Source organism: Seriola lalandi, unplaced genomic scaffold, assembly GCF_002814215.2.
Source record: "Seriola lalandi dorsalis isolate HSWRI2012SDOR001 ecotype SW California unplaced genomic scaffold, Sedor1 jcf7180002054972, whole genome shotgun sequence".
Lineage (NCBI taxonomy): Eukaryota > Metazoa > Chordata > Actinopteri > Carangiformes > Carangidae > Seriola > Seriola lalandi.
The window spans coordinates 789,900-813,013 of record NW_019525660.1 but is presented as its reverse complement, the minus strand read 5'-3'; the positions used below and the strand labels follow the sequence as shown (position 1 = coordinate 813,013).

At 40.6% G+C, this 23,114-nt stretch overlaps 1 long non-coding RNA gene across 1 annotated transcript in view; it reads right to left on the bottom strand.

Annotated features, from left to right (window-relative positions):
• LOC147817104 (uncharacterized) overlaps nucleotides 1-22,025 on the bottom strand; it is a 38,324-nt gene extending 16,299 nt beyond the window's left edge. The window contains exon 1 of the long non-coding RNA XR_015436640.1: nucleotides 21,516-22,025. This is a non-coding gene — a long non-coding RNA (uncharacterized LOC147817104). The remainder of the gene's footprint in view (nucleotides 1-21,515) is intronic.
• Between the last annotated feature and the right edge of the window lie 1,089 nt (nucleotides 22,026-23,114).

The window sequence follows — 23,114 nt, the reverse complement described above, 5'->3', positions numbered from 1 at the left end:
GGGGGGGGGGGGGGGGGGGGGGCGTAATGGCAACGCACACAGGGTGACTCATGATCGGGAGTCCATGGAAGTCAATGTAAGACTATAAAGAAAGCAGCTTCCCTCTCTAGGGTGTGGTGAGGTTTAAGGGCTTTCACATACAACTTTAAAGAGCCCAAGTTTTAAATCCTAGGATATACTGTTAAATCACATGGGAGGCTTATTGTTTTCAAGGCTTCACATATAAGCGCCGTTAACCCTCTGAATGCCATTGAAACCAGTCCGATGTATGCTCATTATAGAGTATGAGCAATCATCAGCAGGGCAGGTGTGAGTGAAATGCGTCTGTGTTCGAACATACAGTTCAAGTCGCTCGACTATGTTTCCAGTTATTATCCAGTATCACGTTACGCTCTGTTAAATAAGTGACTCCCGCCCCTCCTATAAGCCCCCCCCCCCCTCCCTCCCATCTGACTGTGTGTCCATATATGATTGAGCTTGCGTTTGTATGACCACCATCCCGCTGAAACCACCCTGACATCACTGAGAGCCTTTTTGCTGCATGTGCAAAAACCAACCAGCGGGCTGAGATCGAGCCCTTTTCATTAATCTATCATCAGCTGTGACTGAGGCTGTCTGCGAGGCAACGCTGCTGGGAATACTGGGAATAAGATGAGGAGAAATAAATAAATAGCATGCATGCATGGTTGCAAAAAAAAAAATTCTGACAGGCATTTGAAGAAAGTTTCTTTTAGTATCTTTAGCCAGATGCATTAAAAAAAAAAAGATTACACTGAGTAACAAGCATGCATGAAGATAATATAATAATATGAGGATCTATTTGATGATGGAAGATAGATCTTTGGACATCCAAGCAAAGTTAACTGGTGCAGATGTAACCAATTTCCTCGCATTTCTTTGTCTATTTTGTTTTAGATTTGAAGAGTTTTGTTGAAATGAGATATTCCCTGTTTGACTGAAAGTCTCTGTTTTACAAAGAGAGGAGCAGAAAGTCTAAATTCATGACTGGAAAACAAACCTGCAGAATAAATCCTCCAGACACGTGATTTTCACTTACTTTTGTTTCATTTCGGAAAATAAACATTCACTTCAACCATAAAAACCTTTTTATTTATCGCTTGTTTTTCATTTAACCAGCCACGGCTCATCTTCCCTCGCGTGTTGTGCTGCTGAGACAGTGTCGAGGAGTAAGATATGATTGTATCATCAGATATCGATCCCAGCCCCAACCTGCTCCATCGCCTGGTTTTGATTTCTCAAACTGGTGCAAGAGGCCTGAAATTGGTCCTTGCAGTGAATTTCACCGTGGCTGTGTTTTTATTTGTCAAGAAAACATTCATGCACTGCTCAGCCGTGTCCATAGGGCCTGTCTGTCTGATTATCTGTCTGTTCTTTTCTGTTATGTTTGTCCCTCTGCAGTCTCTCTGAAGTGATTGGTTGTAATAGGTTTCCACAAAATATCTTTTTATGTGTAACACGCTCTGATGTTTATTTCTTTTTATTTGCTGAGTGCAGATATGATGTGTGAATAGGTGCAACCAGCAACAATGAATGTGAAGAGCAGTGGTGGTTCAGGCTTAATTTCTAATACAGACCAAATTTAAGGCTCATTAAGAGCAAAAATAAGTTAATGTTAAAACATCTGTACAGAAAACTGACCCCTGGAGCTTATCCCTCAGTTATTAACATCCCAAATTTGAAAAAAAAAAAAACACATTGTCGGTATTTTATTCTTAAACAGTAAAATATTTCTTTATTTCTTCTGCACATCTGTGCTTTATCTGATGGGGTAAATTATTCAGGCCAACCTGCACTGCCAGCAAGTGTTGTGGCATCTCACTAGATTTCTCCTCCCTGGAAAATATGACTCTGTTGTAGAAATCTATTCATCTGAAAGCTGAACTGCTGCAGTGTCAGTCAGTCAGTTAGCCAGTCAGTCAGTCAGCCAGTTGGTCAGTCAGTCAGTCAGTCAGTCAGTGAGCACAGCTGGTTGAGCAGCTCTTCATCAATGACGATAATTTGTTTTGAAATAAAATAATGTGGGAAGTTTTAGGCCGTGATCTGTCAAATCTTATGTAATCTTTGGTCATGATTCTGATGCTGAAAACCGCTGGAGTGCATTCGATCTGCTGCTTGAATAGATATAAAAATACTAATGGAAATATGAAGAACATAAAAGTGCAGATTTACAATTTGCAATAGCAATTAGCACACAGACACACACACTATCACACACAGTTCTGTATCATCAATTATTCAACAGGACTTTTGGTGTTTGTATGCCTGGATGCTGAGAAAATTATAGGATTCTAACTACTTTTAATTTCTTTAAATAATTATCAATTTTTTTTTGGTTCATTCAAAATTGAATTGAAAAAAATTAGGGAACATTTTTGGAGTATTTCCTGTCTTATAATAAGAAAAAGCTGTATACCCCAAAACAGACAACCCCAACAGAGATTCACAGCTACATCCACACCCATAATCCCTCCATACAGTGGCATGGCTGTGATGTAGCTCGAGTGCTTTCACCACTACAGATAATGCCCATTATTCCAAGGAACACCAACTGAACAACATGACCCTGCTCATTCTAATGAAGTCACTAATTTAATATGCCACTGTGCTTTGGTGGCAATAGATTCAAAAACTAATCTGGGCCAAAACTGATTAGGCCTATTAAGTGGTAATGGAGCGAGGGGCACTTAGCATGCTCGGAGGTTAAGCACCTTTATTTAAGGCGTGGCTGCTCTTTTGTTGTCCTGTTGTTAAGCTGATTGCATAGCTGTGGCCATCTGTCTGCTTGTGTGGTCTTCTGATTCTTCAGACGTGTTCATGCTCAGATCTTTCAGATGTCATTTCAAATGTCTGAGTTTGTGCGCAAGACCCGAGAGGTAAAGAAAATTGATTTGATTTTTGATTTGAACAGCCACACAAAAAAAAAGTTTGACAGCGCCTTCGAAAACATTTCCTGTGGGTTTAGGCGTCTGTAATCTCACACAGTTTGATATTTGTTGTTGTGAGGAATAATTTATAGAGGGATGCAAACAAAAAGCTGAAGTCTGGTAAAAGTGTGACAACTGAAGGAAAACTGAGCATATATTTTGACAGGTAACACATTTTTATCAGAGACGCATTTGAAAAAAAAAAAAGATTATTTAAATCAAACAATCCTTTTAAATAGTGCGGACTTCAATTTAATCAAGTGTCAGAGAGAGCTGTTTGTACTAAAATCTCCCCGATGGCAACAGCCTATTGCGTAGTACTTTAATAGTAGAATAAGCTTTCATTGTCTTTTGATGTGTGACTGATCTGCCGACCAACACAACCAGAAGGCATTCCTTACCCAGAGAGCTGGCTGTGGATCCTCACTCTCTGCCAGCTGAACGCTCACTGCCACGGCACGTTTTCTTCTCACTCCCAGAAGGCCTTGACACTTTTCTGGCATGTATGAGGGATAGATCATGGGGCATAAAAAAAGACAATGTCCTGCAGTGAAGAAAATTTATGGCCGGACAGCTCGCGCAGACCCATATGTTTAGGAGGGTGGAGATGAGGCCGTTTTCAAAGCTGCAATCAAATACATCTCAATTAGAGCTGATTTTTTTTTTTTTCTTTCCCTCGCAGTGATACCTGCTTTAATTTGATCGGGCTCAAGACAGACAAGCGAGGCTGCGACACGAGAGGCATTTAGAGCCTTTGACTTGGTTTTTATGTTAGCTGTGAGTTCAGTAATTTCTACTCTGAAGAATTTTCAGTTTAGGCCTGATTTAAAAAGAACAAAAAAAAAACAAAACAAAGAAACATAAGACCAAACATGAAAAATTGCATTTTTTATTTGGCGAATGTCAAATTACAAGCCAGAGTTACTGAAACTTTTAAAGGAAATAAAAGGTCTACTGAAGAGATTAAAATCCTTTAAGTAGTGAATTTATGTATCAAGCAAAATCAGGATGAGTAACTGAACCCAAACTGCACTAATATGTCGAGGATTCTGTGAAACAGCAAGTGCCTTCATTCCTAACCTATATTTTTAGATTTATTAATGTTATTACATTTTATTTTGGTGTGGATATAATGGGCTCATGTCAGCTTATCTAGACAACAGTGCTTCATATATCTTGTATTTTGTAGGAATTTGTTTGTTATTAGGTTTCCAACAGTAAGGTCAGATTTGCAGGGAAATTACAGTAGTGGAACAGTTCACACATCTAAAGCAGGTGTCAGACGCCATCTACTGGTAGCTCAGGTTCCTTTATCTTTCAACTGTCTGCTGCTACATGCTGTCCACATTCTCACAGTGAGCACTGGCTTTAACACATTTTTTTTGTTTTACACATATTGAACATTACTACTTAAATTCATTGATTAAAAAATAAAATACATGCCTATTTGAGAGAAAACATATGGAAATATTTGTTCCTATATTATCAAGGCAAATGAAGAGAAATGAAATATGATGTATAGATTTCTTTAAAAGAACTAGAACATACTGTGTGCAACAAATAATTGATATACTAGTGTGATTTTAAATGAAAATAGGATGTTATTTGAAGAAATATGTAAATAAACTGATCCCAACAGTCAACACTTTACTGTAAATCAGAAGAAAGTGTTTATGGTGAAAACTAGAACCAAAATTACCTAAAGAAGAAAAAGTCAATTTGCTCAAACAAGCCAAAATCAAACAAACATTATACAGATTGAATAATTCTGCTCAGGACTCAATCAAGTCCCGTCCCCAGCCGTTTCAGTGCGGTCTCATAAGACTTTGAGGCTGAAAGCACAGCCATGGAGCAGCTGAGCACCATCCTGTCTGTGACTCCACCATGTGACCCTGCGGCCTGTCTATCCAGATGGCCACTTTTCTGTCTGTCTGCCTGCTTGCCTGCCTGCCTGCCTGCCTGTCTGTCTGTCTGTCTGTCTCTCGGCCTGTCTTCCTCTCGCAGTGCCGCCCATCTGAGCCCAGTCCCTGAGCCCAGTCCCTGAGCCCAGTCCCTGAGCCCAGTCCCTGAGCCGGCATGGGAGCTCTTCCTCTGACAGCTCCCTGAGCCCTGCTGCTGCTAACCAGCACCAAAATACCCTGACCGTCACGGGCTGCATACACGTCAGTGCATGAGGGGCTAAATCATGTGTATGCAATGTTTACGGATGAGCGTTTGCATGTGTTTTCACAAAGGCTTATAAACAGATTATACCAATTCCAATATAATTAGTATTAAATGGCTCATGTATTTTCCACAAAATGTTTAAAATGTACAATTTTTGTGCCCCGAAAATGTCAAGACTTTTCCTCCTGATGTCTTTCTGTGATGGAAAGGTCTGTGGAAAAACTTTCAAACCAAATTGCAGTGAAAACCCAAACGGATGAAAAATTCCTTCAAGCAGCTCTGTAGGTCTCTGAAGCAGTGACTCACAGTTTAAAAGAAACGCAGAGATATAAAACACTCATTTAGATATAGAAATAAACAAACCACTATACTTAACTAAATTAACGGACACAATGACAGACTAATAACTGATGATGTTTCAGCCTCATATCCTGATCTACCATAAATACACTTCCTGTATAATTTGTGTTGAGCAAAACAAAATGAACTGTGCGAGGCAAACTGCTGCTATGTTGACATTAGAAAAAGAATCAAGATTGTGCTCAGGTGCTTAGAACCATTTGTGGGTTATTTTTACAGATGCCATTTTCCATGACCCTGTCTTGTAAGATGACTCTGCCTCTTACAAGCAGGAGAGATGGCCGCCCTCAGGTGGGCGTCTTCCTTACTTAGGACGGCACAGACCACGCCCCCGACATGGAGGATCTCCTTCGAGTCGTGTTTTTATCGTTTCTGGACTTAAGTGTAGGCCACTTAACTATCTAAGCTTTCGTAGTGATCATCCCATTTATCTGGGATTATTGCAGTGAATTTACTGTTTGGTCTTCTTCCAGGCCTAAAATGTCAAGTCCAAAGTCATGTATGCAGTAGCTTTATTCGGTAAGACCTTCGCAGATCCGTCCAAAGCTGGTAGCAGTTGATCTTTGGATAGAGCATGAAATAAATAAATCCTCTTTAGCAGATCAATATTCATCCTATTTAATGCTGGATGTGAAACTGCTGGATTTGAGGTGGTAATGCTGATGTACAGCTAATCGTTGGAAAATAAGCAGCAGGGCTTTGCGATTCTCCAGCAGATAGTTTAAACAGGAAGACGGATGAGTAAATGCCGATTGTCTAGGCAGTGAAAAACCTGCTAGTGATTACTTGTAATTTATACCTTCCAATTAATACGCAGTGAGTCTCTTCAGGAGTGGGAGGGGAGGGGGGATAGTGTGAGGACTCATGTTGATGAGTGTGTTATTGAAGCAGGAAAATGAGCCGCTGACACATTTCCTGCTGCAGTTTCACAGTAATGACATTGTACACTAATGATATTAGTTGACACCGCTTGTATAAATAGAGAGAGGGGAAGTGAATTTATATAACAGAAGGGATGTGAGGTTTCATTATTATTCTTCTTACTCCCCGTGTATTTCATTGTAGGAAGAACAAGCGAGAGGACATGACCTCTGGCGGGATTGGATTTTGGCATGAGGGAGGAACTGACTCTTCCTCCATGTGTAAATTCACTCTGTGGTAACAGCACTAAAGCACCTGTGACAGAGTGTGACAGTGGAGAGTCCACAGGGCTCTGCACGAGTTGTGACTGATAAGTTCGCAGTGGTGCACTATAAGGCCGGTTCCCATAGCATAAAATACATTAAAGCATCAAGAACTTGACCAGTGTAATTTACGGCTGAACTCTCTGTTCCCTGTTGGGAAGAGCCCCGCCCACACAGACTCTCAGCCTTTCTGGCCAATGATTTACATCACTTGTAGCTACTATGAATTGAGGGGCTGAAGTCTGCATACTGACTCTGTACAGTCGTCTTTCTAAACGTGAGCAGGACTGCAGCTCGCTTTGATGGATCGTCCCAAGATGTGTCCTAATTCCAGAAACAAATGAATAAGGAAATACTTTCGAAACAAAAAAAATATGTCTATTATGAAAAATTAAAACCGCTCCTGCTTGTGTGTCTTGACTTCACAGACCTCACTGGGATAAGCAGGATTTACAGTTCTTTTCCTTTTAATAACAAATAGCCACATAGACCAAAGGATTTTTTTCCCCCTGCATATTATGGGGTGTTTCAATCTCTTTCTTTTTTTCTCAGGCCAACAATTTGTTTTCCCATAGAGCACCAAAACTTACAGTATTACAATTCTCCAGGAGGTTAATAATAGAAGCTATGGACAAATACTGCTTTCTGGCATTTTTCCACACTTGCTACTCAACTTAAAGCATTTTTAAAAAGACCCAGGCATTTCTTGCTTCTACTTGTTTAAACCAGAAGGGTTAGTCCTGTCAATTACCATAAATCAAGGCACTATTATAAGCAGGACCGTGACATGATGACAAAGAGACCTTAAAATATAAATATTATGCCATTAAGCTCATCTTTGCCAATCTGGGATTACACTGATGACCTAGCAGGTACAAAATCTATTTTTTCTCCCGGCACACATGATACCCATATGGCTATGAAACTGACATGAATACACAAACAATAAATTTCGTAACTTAGACCCAAAACACCTGTGTTCTTGTGGCTAGAACCTCGCTGAAATAACACAGTCAAGCAGAGAGTGGTTGTTGAGTTATTGTTGTTTGGAGACAATAAAGTCACTGCCAGTGGAGTTTTCAAGATCACAAACTATGTCTATAGATTCAAGATTCAACATGCATCACGCAACATAGTACAGGTTTTCCCTGATAGTCTCCAGCTGTGTAGTAACTTTATTAAAAACTATTGAAAAAACAAACTGACTAAATAGAAATATATAAACATATATACAACTACACACTAAAAGGCTATACAGAGGTAACAAAACCTGAACAAAATGTGCAAACAAACTAAAATAAGTTGACTAAAAATACTGTAGTATAGTAAAATAAGCAACACTTTGCTGGTCATTTCTTAAGTGTTTGATAATTTACTCTATGTTTATGTGTATTTGTAGAAAAAACGGATGGCTTTGACTGTAAATTCATAAAGAATACAAGTGGTAGGTCACTGAAACTGTGCTGGAAACCAGAGATCCCAGTGCAAAGGGGGGGACGCATAGAAGGAGACCGGCTCAGTGCTACAAAGCTGCCGAGCCGGGATGTTTACCAAGGATTTTTGGCTCACCAAGCTGAAGGGCTAAGAGAGAAAAGAAGAAAGGAAAGACGAAAGAGGAAGAAGACGAAAAAAAAAAAGAAGATATTTGGCATTTCTGACTTTTCCTCAACAAACACCCCAGGGTCTAAGAGTCTCATTTAAATAAACAAAACCAAGGGGGCTGGATCAATTTGTGGACAATAAGCTTTGCCTCGGGGCCCCGTGCTCTGACAAGCTTCGAAAGTGGCGCCGGACTGTGTCTCGCTGAGTCAGAGGTAGAAATCCCATCCTTCAACAAGTTGTTGTGAAGCAATGTTCACAGGCTTCACTGGTGGCCTCAGCTGCCTCTGCACAACTTTGAAGTCAGTGGAGGCAGACTCGGCTGCAAATAGGCAAATCTCCATGTACAAAATGGCCGCTTGCCTCAAAGGAGGAGTGTAGGAGAGGAGAAAAAAGCAGCTCTTGGCTGTGCGGAGAGGAGCTTGGACTGAAACCGCCGCCTAGACCAGATGTCGGATTTAGGAAACTGACTGGAGCACCTGCAGACTCCAGCAGCCAGGTCTCGGTCCTGGGCTACTCCAAAGGTCATGACCTCTCTTCAGAGGTAAATGAGGGGGTTTCATCAGGTTTCCATGTGCTGTATCTTTGACAGCAGTCGCACAGTAAAACCAGTGTTCCTTGGTTCCCTGTAGTTACCATGTATGACCAGCAGAGAGCGGCCATGACACAAAGAAACCCCACAAGATCAGGGTCAGTAGTTTCTTCGAATGTCAACAAAGATTGCAAGAAATCATCATTTCTTCTCTTACTTAGCAGTTAAAGGTTTATTAAGATGTTTAATATGAATTAGAAGAATTGTGTCTGTTCCATGACACATTCAATTCTGAAGCAGCCTCATCCTCACTAAAGCATGTGAGCCTAAAAACAAACAAAACAGGAAAAATAACATTTTCTACTTCTGCAACTATAATATAATCATATATAATGCTGAGGGGAAATGCATGCATTCGGAGCACTGAGTCATGTTCTTAGGGAGGAAGAGATTAAGAGTAATTATTTGTTTATGTTCAGATTCCAGCATATAAATGGATTAACTTTTGCCTTTTGATCGGTACAGATTGGTTCACAGGACTTCACCAGTGTGTTGCAGGCTAAGACGTTGAAGATTTTCAGGTCATAATAAAAGGTGACTGTAAACTGTGAGTATTTGAAAAGCAATGGTCAGCTGTGATGTGTCTAGTAGACCACTAGAGACTGAACTGCATCCACAAAAGACAATTTATTTCACCCAAAATAAAAGCTCTGGCCCATAACCAAGGTTTTTAATGAGAAATCATTGCAATGGACGTAACACTGAAACTGCTTTGTTGTTCTTTTGTTTTCATTTCTTTTCCACTGTAATGTATTGTTCTATCCTTTGTTTATCTTTATTTATCAATAACTACCTAATGTTTTCAACTCTCTAGGTTTTTCTATACACAGATATTTATCCAAAGTGCTGTGTAACAGTTTGCCAGGAGCATGTTTATGTATGAGGAATTTTAACTTCATTTCTGCAGCAGATTTATATCCTAAAGTTTGTATCACGCTGTCGGTCCGATCAGCTGGTTGCAACAAAGGGAAAAAGTGTTGTCCACAAGAGGTCATCTGCTGTGATTGGTATGAGCCAAATGATACTTTTAGTCCAAAGCTTACACATTGTACCAATAATCATCTTTACTTTCTATTAGCCTGCAAAGTAATTAAAAAATTATTTTTTCCCCAAAACTTCTTATCAGGAGAAAATTCGACCAAAAAATAACGAATAAAATAAGTGTTGCTTCCATTATATCTGTTTCTAAATAGAGGAACCTGAGGCAATAGAAATGACCAGTATCATCTTAAAACACTTGTAATTATCGGTCAAATCATAATTCCCCTATTAAAATATCAGTAAAGTTTGTTTATTAGCTTAAACACACAAAGTGACACATTACATTTACTGTGGATTCACTCCTTTGTTCTAATGATAAATTCCTAAACAGTTTTTTTTTCCAGTAGTGATGAACTTCAGAGCTGGCCTCTCTGCATCTTATCTACCATTCATTGTACAGCCAGGGGTCACTTGGGGTCACTGACAGTCTGTTTGACACAATACCCCACAACCCCAGCCTCCAAACCTTATCGAGACATGGCCGACATTTCTACAATGTATGACTGTCCATAAAAGGTTTAGAACCTGAATCACAGCAGCCAGATAAAATGAAAAGTATGACATCACCGCCAAGGCGGGACAGAAGAGTGCGATACCACCACCAGCGGTGTCCATCCGCTGTCAGGTACACACTGAAAGTGTCACTCCTCGCTTATCAAGGAAATGAATTAATGACAGTGCCTGCCAGTCGGAATTGGCTGCAGGAAAACATTAACAGAAATAACAGAAGTTTTCCCAGCACAGGCAGAGAAACCACCATGAGAGAACATATTTTCTGAGACAAAGATTTGCAGCGCTCTTGATTTTAAAGGCCCATCCCACAAAATGTAGTTTCTACTGTTGCAAGAAAACTGAGACCGCCCATTGACTTTCAGTATTAGGTTTTATTTTGTGGGTGGTTATTTGATGATCAGCGTTGGTTTATTAGGATGTAATTTACATGTATTTATAGAAGAATAAACTGAATGTTTGATCCTTTGAAAATGGAAACCCTGAATCAGTTCATGGCTCTTTTGAATTTAACATTTGACATCTTTCAAAGTGTGTTTCCATGAATACTCCTAAAACACTCACTGACAAACCACATGTTTGTGCAGTGAGTTTTATAATCCTGCAAGGCTCCAATTGTTATTTTTTCCTCTTAAACTAATTGAACCAAGGATGTAGAAAAATCATCAACATGTCAGTTAAAGTTATATTTTTTGTTTAGCAGCTCCACTATCTTCCCAAGGTAAGATTTGGGAACTACTGGTAGTAAAATTTTCAAAATAAAAGGACAATTTACTACCGTGGGTCAGGGAAAGGGCAGCCACGTTTATGCTGCACTACATTTAAAGGGCTTCAACTCCCCTGAGATGAAATAAGATCCTTTCTGTTGTTTGTTCACATTTGATAAAGACAAAAACATTCAAAAATGTGTCTATTACTGTGCTTAAAAACATCTTTATGGATTTTCATGTTTGATATCAACGCTTATAAAGGGGAGGTATGACTTGTTCTTCAGATTGTATAATTGAAGGAATTGAGACTCTTAATTTCTTTGATCCCATGGCTTCCTGAAATGGCCGGCTTAAACACTGCTCTGCTGTTCTCTCTCTTCCCACAGGAGACTTTCCATCTCATCCCAGACACTGAACGAGCTGGTGTAAGCCTCTCTAAGTCACTCTTAGCTCCGCCGCCTCAGCTTGTATAAACCAATTCATGCTGAATAAGACCATGTTAATCTGGGGTTTACAACGGGACTAAGTAACTTGATTTCTATCCTCTGTTAACCTGAAGTTGCTGCGATGGCCAACTGGACAGGGTTTTTTTTAATTATTGTTACTGTTCCCAAGACAATGTGTTCATGTTTTCATCTCAAGTTGTCCTGTTGCTTTGTGTTGTTGAAAAGGAAGGATAAGACACACACACACACGCAAACACACGTATACACACTGCATCCAAAAAAGGGGGTTTCAGTTCCCACAGCTTCATTTCATTTTCCTGAATGCACCGAAAACTACAGATGAATGAATTCAGATATCATGGGCACCAACTGAGATGAAAATATATTCCCATCTAATTAATGCTATGAGCATAACACAGGCATGTGTGTGATGTAAAACCTACATTACACACCCATGAGTTTATTTTCTTTTCATCTTTCTATTCAGAATTATTGCTGCATTGCACAGGCCATTAACAATCTTTGATAGAGATAATTATACTGAGATCAAAAATGACAATTTTTATGGAGCAGTTTTCAATACAAAATTAAACAGACATATCAATAAAAGTGAAAGACATGACAGTTAACGAGTCTTTAATAGAGCTGAGCTGTGTCAGAAAACAATCAATGGAACTAGTTTTTCTTTAATTTCCATATAGTTTGGTCCACTGTTTATGGAGCTTTACCGCAAAACTGTTGACATTTGACTTAAATCGACTCAGTTGAATGAAATTTGACTTTTTCTCAACCTTCACAACCCTGGATAATAAAAAATGAACGATTCACAGGGCAGCTACAGCTCAAGAAAAAAAAATATAAACTAGATTTTAAAATCTGGTTTAAGCCACCATTTTGTCTCTTTCTCTTTCTTGATGGGACCTTTTCTGCAAACAAACCTGGTGTGTGTTATACTTTGGCAGGCTTGACAAGGAGTTTGATGTTGATGAAAACCTGTCATCGGGAATCCTTCGATTCATGCATGGGGGTGTTTGTTGCTGTGGGAGACTGGACTTATCAGCAACTGTCTGCACAGTGTGATATATGGAAGGACTCGTCTCAAGGAGGTAAGAGCATGAAAAGTGGCAATATCTATTGATTCAGTGTATGAATCAATAGTTGAGGAAAATTGTTCATCTAGTGCCAAATAATATCCAGTTTATGAAAAACCTTTTAAATCGGCAAGTGTCTGGTTGGCTTTTCTCAGGAAAAATCTTCTGGTTTTGTTTTAATGATCCCAAACCAAACATTGTTTCCTTCGAAAGAAATCTTTGAAATAAATACAAGAAAAGTCAGAAGGTTTAGCCAAAAGACACAGGAAAGAGTGCCACTGAACAACAGAAAACAAAAGAGTGTCACTTCACTGGCCAAACTGTAAGACATGTTACAAGGTGTAACAATAAAACTGCCACCATCATCCAAAAAAACATTTATCAGTCTGCTTTGATCGGTTTTTAAAGATTATCTGTAGATGTCAGCGAAGAGTCTCAGTCATCCAGATCTTGGTATTTCTAAGGGCTATACTAAGGCAACTGGGCTTGAAACTTCACATGGCAGTTTCTCAAAAGCTGAACTCAAGACTTCAAACATGCAATGTTTCCTCTGACTGAGTCCATTTTATACAGACGATCTGTCCATATTTTGACAGAATCCCAAAACACTTCGGCTCGCTTATCAAAGTTTCCAGACGAAACACAGAGAATCAGTTGGGATGTCATTTTACAGCTCTTTACATATTCACACAAAAACTAATCCACACAAAGTGTCCGACATTACTCAAAGGTACCTCCAAAAATGCAGTTATCAGAGGCCCCGTGTGGAGTACAGTCAAAGAACACCCGGCTTTCTGCTCCTTATCTCTGCACTCTTCAGTGTGGGTGAGTGTTTGGTGGAGGGAGATGGGAGGGGAGATGAGTGGAGCTGCACAGGGGTCTACGTTGTGTTATGTGTACTGGGCACTGGAGCCTCTCGTGACTGGACATTGTCAGGTGGGGTCAGCCGCAGGGCCGGCCTGCGGGCTCGAACCAGGAATGCAGCCGCCTTATCAGTTGTAAAAGAGCTCGAAACCCTGTGAAAGAAAAGCAAACGTCTCTGTAGGAAGACACAGATGGGTCCTGTGGGATATTTTTCATGCCCTGCTTCGCTCTGGTTGGCAGATTTAAAGCTGTGGCGCAGATACCAAGTGACTCCGACTGTCATGGAGTCTGTGATTTAATGTTTCCCCTTTTTATCCCCTCACCTCCCTTTCTACTAATATTTTGATAGATTTATATAACATACTGATATGGTGATTGCTCATCTACCAAGACAGTAGCTACAGGAGCTTAAAGCCTCATTCATACATAAAACTGAGGTGCATTCACATTTGTAATTTAAAAATCAAATATTCTTTTTGGCTTAACTGATCATAATTGAAATTAAATGCTTGTTTTAATGCCGTGTTTACATACAGTAAACAAGCCTGTAAGAAAGCAGTAACATTAACATCTTAGATTTAGTTGTTTTTGTCTCGTGTTCCACGTATTAAAAGAAGCATCAATCAGTTTGAAAGTAAATCAAAGAATCTTTGTAAACTTAATGAATTAGTTGAATATAAGAAGATTTAAATTATATTGTTTTACTCTCAAAGTGTAATTCACTCTGCAGGGCACCTTTACAAAGAGCAATCAAAGTAATCAATGGAGCAGGAAGTTGAAGAATGTCCGGTTTGCACAAAAGTAAACTTAAAACTTTAAAGGTACAACTACTCTCAAAAGCGACTGAGCCTAAATTATGCACATCACATCCACAATAGAAGCTCTTTAAAGTTGCTGTAATGTAATGACAAATTCTCAAAGCTGAAACTGTTACTTGATTAACTGATTTGTCGATCTACTGAAAAGTTCATCTGTGACTATTTTGGTTATTGATTAATTTGGCTTCAAAACTGTGAGCATTTCTTTGTCATAGTAAACATTTTGATGGGCATATATATATTCCATTCTAACATTTCATCAAGAATATCAAGAAAAAATGAATTGCTTTTTGCATATAACAGATAAACTCAAAGTAGGTAATCTGACATGTAATGAGTTAAAATATGATAATAATATGAAAATATCTTTATCTAATTTCAACCTCTTCTTCGTGATTATATAATGCGTTGCAGACAACAGATAAGAGTGGAACAGTTAGAGCGCAACGTGAACCTTCGAAGTCGACAGTTGTCAGTGAGCTTGGGGCTACAAAGAAAAAGTTTTAAAGTTTTCTATTTTCATGAAAAATTCAGCAGGATTTTCTATCAGCTGTGAAGTTGCTCAACTCGGTCTGCCTTTCTCTCTTGGGCCATTCCTCATCCCATAATCCCTTGCACTGTCTCCTCCTCTACTCCTTGGCAAGCTTGGCCAATCAAAATGGGTGAGTGATAGGGGGTAGGATGAACCCATTACTGTGGCGACGACTGAAACCCTTCCTACAAACAGCCAAGTCACTAAGTCGCAGACTTGTTGCTCAGCGGGAAGCAGGCACTGGTGGATTAGCACTGCAGCAAACATGCCCAAGGGCCAACACGGCTGGGGGCTCTGACCCCTCAGGATGGGGGGGCGACACCTCCATGTGAAGCTCATAAAAAACAGGCCATCAAGAGGTAAAGGAAGCCCCCTCATACTGAGCTGACCAGCAGATTTGCATTGTAAGGACTGGCGCAGTGATGCTGTAATGTGGTCATGACCCCGTCTCCATGGCGCTGAGAGGCTGACAATCCAGAAGTAAATCCTTCAGCTCACAGAGAGCAGACTTATATATAGACTCAATCTGGTCCCTTATTTAAAGTCATCAGTGGAATAAAATAGCGCATGTGTGATTGTATACAGAAGGCAAGGACAAACAAATTTGCTTTTTTCATTGCACCACTGCTGCACCCACGCTGGACTGACCCCGTGTTGAATAACTGTGGCTTTGACTATGTAGCAACCAGCGGCGATTGCTCTAAGACTGCAAGGGAAGCTCAGCTTCCCCTAAAATGTCAACAAAATAAGTGGTCAAATATGTGCTGTCGTGTGTACATTTCATTGACTAAATATGCGCTAGAACTCGTTCATCTTTTGTTCAGAATCAGCTACTTATCACAGGTAACAGCACGACTTCTTCTCATTCATCCCCGCAGCGCCACAGAGCTTTACACAGTGTAGACTTCAATGGGGAAGCAGAGAGTGGGTTGTTCCACTGCAGCGAAACTAGACGGTCATTGGATAAATGCTGGGCTTTGTCCCGCCCATCGGACGCTCAGCGTCTCTGGGGGTCTATGGGGCAGTGGGCTGGACCGGACGCTCGGCTTCTGCATGATGATTGTATGATCTGTCTGAGGCTGAGTCCCTTTTTGATTGACAGCGTAATGAGCGAATCAGCGATCTTGAAGTATAAGCATCCACCGGAGCAGTTTTCAAGTTTTTCATTCCGTTGTTCGGAGTTGATCTGGAGACGTTACTGATCCTCAGCGACTTTGTCTTTGTTAAAAACGACTAGCGTTGTGTTTGGCGACTCTCTTCTGTCACTCTGCGAATTTACATATAAATAAACGGACACATTTTATGATGTAGGCCGAAAATGAGCTTCCCCTCCTTATAAGACCAGCAGCCGCCACTGGTAGCAACAAAAAGAGGTCGGCCCTTCTGGACGCTTCCCTAGTGTGTTTAAATTGGACTCCCAGAGGGCTCAACAGAATATAACACTGAAAAATAAGTCTTACTGTGCTCGAGCGGAAGAACCGGTTTTATATTATCAGGTGCAAGCGGTTAGTCTCATCCAAAAAAGAGAGAAAATCTAAATTATGATGATCAGACAAATAAAAAGGAAAATTACCACTATCAATGTCAGTAATATTATATGCATGTTCAGCATATGATTTCTTTGACAGACTAATAATGACTAAAAAATATGTCATAAATCAGCGGTTCTCAACCCATCTTCACTGGTTTCATATGTCGGCCACCTGTGAAGAATAAAGTCATAAATACTCAAGAAAACAGTACTATAAAAGCAAAGGTACGCGAATAGCAACTCTATGAAAATGTCAAATGTATTAACAAATATCAAAATATCAAAAGAGCCAAACCTAAGTAGGAGTGTTAAGGGTTTTGCTTTCCCTTCACCATCATCTGAAAATGATTAAGTAGGATTAATACTTTCCATTAAAAATAACTTTGGGATGATTTTTCACACATGTCATTGAATATGTGTCATAGAGTCACAGTCAGATCCATCACTTCAACCTGTTTTGATGGGGAGACTTGATGAAAAGTTTCAGCTCCTCTGCCAGGAAACAGCAGCATCAGTGACATTCATACTGCTGTCAGTGCATATTAATGATGATGACTTTCATCTGGTATTTTTTTTTTGCCATCGTCAGGTACAAACACACAAGCCAGTTTCTCCACTGGCTGTGTTTTTTCTCACCGGAATTCAAATTTGACTTGGTTGTTTAAGTGTAATACGTGAGTCGTCTGACCCCTGGCTTCTTTCCAATTTACTTCAAATACAACAGATACTAAATTATAATCATAACGTTTAAATTATACAGAACATATATACACACACATCACTTCTATGTGACTGCACTGCGCTATGTAAACACTGCACGTTATATTCTATGTCACTTTCAACACGCACACAACAAATTAGACCAGACAATGTACCCATCAGCATCACTCTAAACAAATTGCCACCTTGCTGACCTCAAGAGACAGAACATCTAAACAGACAGAGAGGTGTGTACATTACACACACAGATGCGCACATTCTCCCTTAGGCTAATGACCACTGCAGAGATAAATTAGAGAGGAGAATGCTTATAATCAAGCTTTATATGCTCAGATTAACCAGACAGTTTGAGCCTCTGCAAAGCGTTTGCATGCAGCGAAACTCTCATGTTCACCTCAAGCTAATCTTTTTTTTTTTTTAAATGCCTATTCTTGTGTTGTAATCAATAGGAAAATACTGTATCAGCTTGTATTGTGACACTATACTTAAAAAGATGCAGCAACAGCAAACTTTTCCTGGTGTTTTCTTTCCTGAATTCATTGTGCTTTTGTCTCACTGAAAGCTTGTTGGTAGCATCATATTATGCATATATCAGTGGTTCGCAGGGAAGTGGCAATCCTTTCCTCTGTTTGATACTGATGTGTTGAAGTTTTAAAAAGTCTGGAGGAGCATCAATTAAGACACATATTTTTCCATATTGACACTACCTTTCCATAAGTTAATGTATGTGTTAATATATTGGAAAAAGTATAATAAGTACCTGCAGTTTGAAAAATGATTGATAGCTCAAACGTTGAGAAGACTTTGGCTGACACTTTAACTGAGTGGATTTTCTTATACTGTAGAAAGAATGAATCCTGAACTGCTGGTTTTCCAAGGAGCTGTTATTCCCCCGAACTCCTCAAGAAGCCTTAATGAAAGTATTATGCAGGGCAATGATGACAGACATAAACGACTGATTTAAACGTCCATCATTTAGTCCAAATGTGGCCCATAATTCTGAGGTGTGTTGGCACTGTGGGGCCGCAGCATCCCGCTAAGCCAGAAGTCTGAGCGATGAGCTGCAGAAGCGCCAGGGCTCATCTCTGCAGACGCAAGCGGGGCCTCATGTGTGACTGAGTGGGTGCTAGAACGCCAAGCAGAGAAGTGCCAGGTCACAGTAAAGGTTAACAAAATCAAGGCAGGGAATTTACGAGCGTCCGTGCTTCACAAGCGATGTCGCCGGCGGCAAGGGGGGGGGAGTGTAAAAGACAAGGGTGGATGAGAGGATTATAGAGTGTGTGGGAGCATGTGTGTGGACGTATGTGTGTTTGTGTGCATTTGTTGGTGGGATCCTCACCTACTTTGCAAGCAATACATTGTGACAGAATGATGAGGGTCCTTTACTGCAAGTGTGTGTTGACTTCACACACTGTTGGGCCAGTAGCGCTCTGTAAACTGACTAAAAGCAGCTGAGACATTGTGCACATTATGAGGGTCTACATTCGCCATCATCTGTCAATCTCATCTGAGCTGAACTGATGAGCAACTTTCTCCATCCTGATATGAACATTTCCTTTGCAGAAAAGAAGCAAATATCAAGTTGCTTCAGTCATGGAAAAACCTTGTGAATCAACTTTACTTGGTTTCATCTTCATTTTATTTAAAGGCATAATATGTAACTTTTCCACATTGAAATGTCTAAAACCCTGAACACTAGATCTATGTTACATATTTTGTTAAATATGTTTAAATGTCTCCATTGATTTTCAGACTTAGAGAAATCCTAGGTAACGGTCAGTTTCATTTGGTTGCTTGTCAGTGTTGTCATATCTCCTTTGTGCATGCATCAGCATTGTGGTTGTCTGCCAGAAACGGTCAAAATTAACTTTTTATCTAGTTTCAAGCCACATTTTCACAATAGATCTTAATAATTTTCCAATTCTATGTTGACTGGATGAAGGATTTTAGTCATCGGACATCTTAAGTTATCAGAGAAACCTCGGCTCACAGTCCCTCTGAGACATCCTGTGTTCTCTGAACAGCGTTGAAGAAACACTGATTTTCAACGTGAAACTGAGTTACTCTGTGTTTTTACCAGATTTAATCACTGTGTCCATTTGTTTTGGAGAAGAGGAAACCTCTATGGATAATTCAGTTGAATCATAACTTATCCGAGAACCAAACTGAGCAATCGTTAGCAGCAGCTCTGCTCGCAGCGCCTCTGTGACAAATTTTAACATGAAACTGCTTTAATCAATATTTTGAATCAGTTTGATCAACTGGTCCGTTTGTTTTGGAGAAGATGAGACCTCTATGGATACTTCGGTTCACGGTTAAGCGATTGACACTGAAAGAATCCTAACCAGGAGTAGCTGATAGCTACCACATGTAACAGCGTCAGTTATACAGCAGTGATATATAGTATTATTATTAAAAAAATCTGGGTTAATAGTTATAGCCTAACATGTTAGCCCTCCAGAGTCAATATGTGGAACATTTGAGACCCAGATTTCTCCTTTCTGTTAAATTACATTCAAAAGTTCAATTGCTAGCTTAAACTTAGGGTGTAGCACGCTAACGTTATGTCATTTACTTTGTGTAGGGCCTAAGCAACATGTTCACAGTTGGCTGGAGGGTTTCGCTTTTTACCTCTTTTGTCAGAATAAACGGAGATCGCCTCTAATGATATGCTGGACGCCATGCTAGACACTAACTGGTTACGCATGATCCCAACCTACTTCACAATGTCACCAAATTCCGTATTCACTTATTGCTTTGACTGACTGATGTTCATGAATATTTTTTATCAATATAAAATAAAACAATGGTTTCAATTTCCTGAAAAGAGAAAAAAAAAGTCTTGTAAAGGAAAACAGAGGAAAACTAAATGAACTACTGCTGAGAATGACGACTAAATGAGAGTAGTCTTTGTGTGATGTCTGTCAATGATGACCAGAGTGTATTGCAATGTACCAGTATATAAGCTACATCTTTCACTAAGCATGGCCTCAAATCAGTGGTTGCAGTAAATATAACGTGAACAGGGTTCCTTGTAGAAAGTATGATTGAAAATGCAATCATACTTTCAGGTAATGTAGTTCTTTTGCTGAATAACACACTGTGGCTAAGTGGCTTTCAGAGGCTTTTGGGTTGTGAAGGTTGCCTTTCCTGCAGATGAAAACCTTAAGCTTAACTTCAAGTCACCTGAACTGTTCCATTAAATCTGTCTCACATTAAAATTACACTTATAAAGTCAATGTATATCATATCAAACCATTTCAGACTGTCATTATTCCATCTAAATTTTAAAATTATGACATGCTATAATGTGAGAAACACTTCCCCATATCACCAACACACACACACACACACACACATACACACACACACTCTCACTGCACAGATAAGATGCCTCGTCTGTGTTTCGTGGCTGTCTATAAGTGGAGTAGGGGCCCTAGATTTTGGGAGACAACCTAGCGATAGGACACTTCATCACAGTGGTTTGTGGAAGGTTCTCAGCCCCCCGCCCACCCCACTGATAGCTCCAGTTTGTCTGGAAGAGGTTATGCTTTGTGATAGTCTGGCAGAATCATGGATTTGTCTCCTTGGACCAGTTGGAACTCGTACAGTGTATCAGGTTCTAGCAGCATGTGGTTTCAATTTGATCTCTCACAAAACTGCTTTCATTTCTCTTGATCACTGTCAAACGGTGCAAATGCTATTATTCTATGCATTATCAAAGTAACAACAGATGATATAAGTGGTTGACTTCCAACCAAGTGCACTGCTGTGGGTTGGCCGTGCATGTTTTAATGCTGCATTAAGTTCTGGCTCCCTCACTGGTTCCTTGCCGGCATCTTTCTGTCCTCACCACATGTGAAGACATTCATCATTTTCACATATAATAACACAGAGCATTGAATTTCCCTTTCTTATTTTTACAAAGCTACCCCTGAGCTTAGTGCACAGTAGGCATCAGTCTGCCTGTACATCTAACCAACTGCGGTGCTGACGGCTGGTAAATTCAGGCAATATTTTGAGTTTCCAAAAAACTGTGGGGGAGAGTCTGCGGCTGATGGCTCCACCCTGGGCTGAGCACCATCCATCTCTCCCCCTTCCCGTCGCCTGCCGCCCCTCTGCCGAGCGCCGCCCCACTTGAGATCCATTCGGAGAACATATTTGCCAGATGACAGCGCGCTCTGTGTACCATCCATTATGGCTAAGGCAGATACATTGTCATCGGGAGCCTCTCACGCTGGCATAAATCCATGGTCAACAGTAAGTCTAGGTCAAGTGATTTATACACAGGGGCACTGACAGACATACACTCGCTCCTCTCTTCTACAGACATATACATAGAAGCATGTTCACATCTGCCATGCAACTGCCCAGGCCAAACTAAGGAAACCTGTTACTGTACTCACAAGAGCTGTAATGGGAGTCTTGTTTAAAATAGAGAGGAATCTGGTCAAAGTCTGGCGGAGGTCACTTCTTGAGGAAATGCAGAGCCCGAGGGAGTGAGTGCTAGCAGTTCTCCTCCTCCCTGCTCCTTTTCACCAGAGGAGGAGGAGGTGGTACAGTGTGAATCTCACAGACACGCATCCAGCATGGAAACAGAGAGCTGCGCACGGCCAGGGGAAGATGAAGTGCTAAGCGGGTTGACTGTACTTGACCGTAATCTCTGGATGAGAATTGAGGAGATGCAGTGTGTGTCCCGGAGGCTCACTTGTAACATGTCTGTAGAGCCCCTGGTAATACTCGCGCATTACAATATTCCGGAGAGGGACATCTCACTTGAGTCAATTGGCTTGGTCTCAAGGCCACAGCGGTGTTAAATGAGCACACGATGGCTGTACCACCACACTTGAAGAATTGATACAACTCTCAGTCGATAAAAGGTTGTATTCCCGTGCCATAATTCACATATGAATCTTACTGACCAAAATAACAGCACATGATGTAAGCACTGTAGCCTGTCTGTGGATTTAAAGGGTTTTTAAAATAGCCAAATATTGTCATTTCCATCATACCAAACAGACAAGTGGTATGGCAGGACTATTGGCGCTCTGTCAAAGTCACATCACGGCAGGGAGATGGACTGATCCTTCTGATATTGCCACCCCCCAACCCCCCTCGCACATCCCATTGTACATCCTCAGACTTCAACAATATTGACTTCTGTTGAGGAGATTAGCTGTCAAGCTTTTATTTTGTTAAGGGATCAAGGTCCTTCATGTTCTTACCTAAATATAACTTTACTCCATTGCAGGTTTGAAATTACTGGTGCAGGTGGTATTTCATTTATGAGAGCGCTCAAGACCCAGAATGCCTCGGCTTGACCACTAGGCTTTGGAGGGATTATCTGATGAATTCGTGTTTTACAGCAGCTGTTAGTGAGAAGTCACTGGGGTCTAAAAGTGGATGTGAAAGCCCTCCGTCAATTGTGCCATATGGTCACTTTCATTTTTTACTTGTCTGAAAACTTGCCATTGCCCCATTTATTTTAAAACTTTTGCTTTGCCTACTTGGTGCAGCCAACTGTAGCTGCCCAGGGTTTTGATTGAGATGGAGTGGAAAACAACACCTGACACAAGCTCAGTGCTGTGTGATAGGGGTCGTATCAAACTACACCCAAAATTAAACGTCCTTAACCCTGTCTCCCTGAGCATCAAGCTAATCTTGTGCATGTCTGCATTGATAAGGATCTCCTGCAAGACAACTATGCGGCACCTCTTAGGTCATTGGAGATTTTGATTTATGAGGCAGGAGGGGCCACGATTGATGACCTGCTAATGCCCACTCGGATGCTTGGATTGCCATCGCCATTCACAAGAGGCCAGCAGACCAGGACTAAATGAGACCGGGCTGGAAATGTCACCTGCGTGCACAACCTTTTACGCCCTAGAGCCCTTCTCAGAACTGTAAACTCTATCTTACACGCCTCTGACCACTTCCATCGATGGCTTATGGCAGAATCTCACCAGCGACACCAGCCACCACCCCCTACCACCCCCACCCCCACC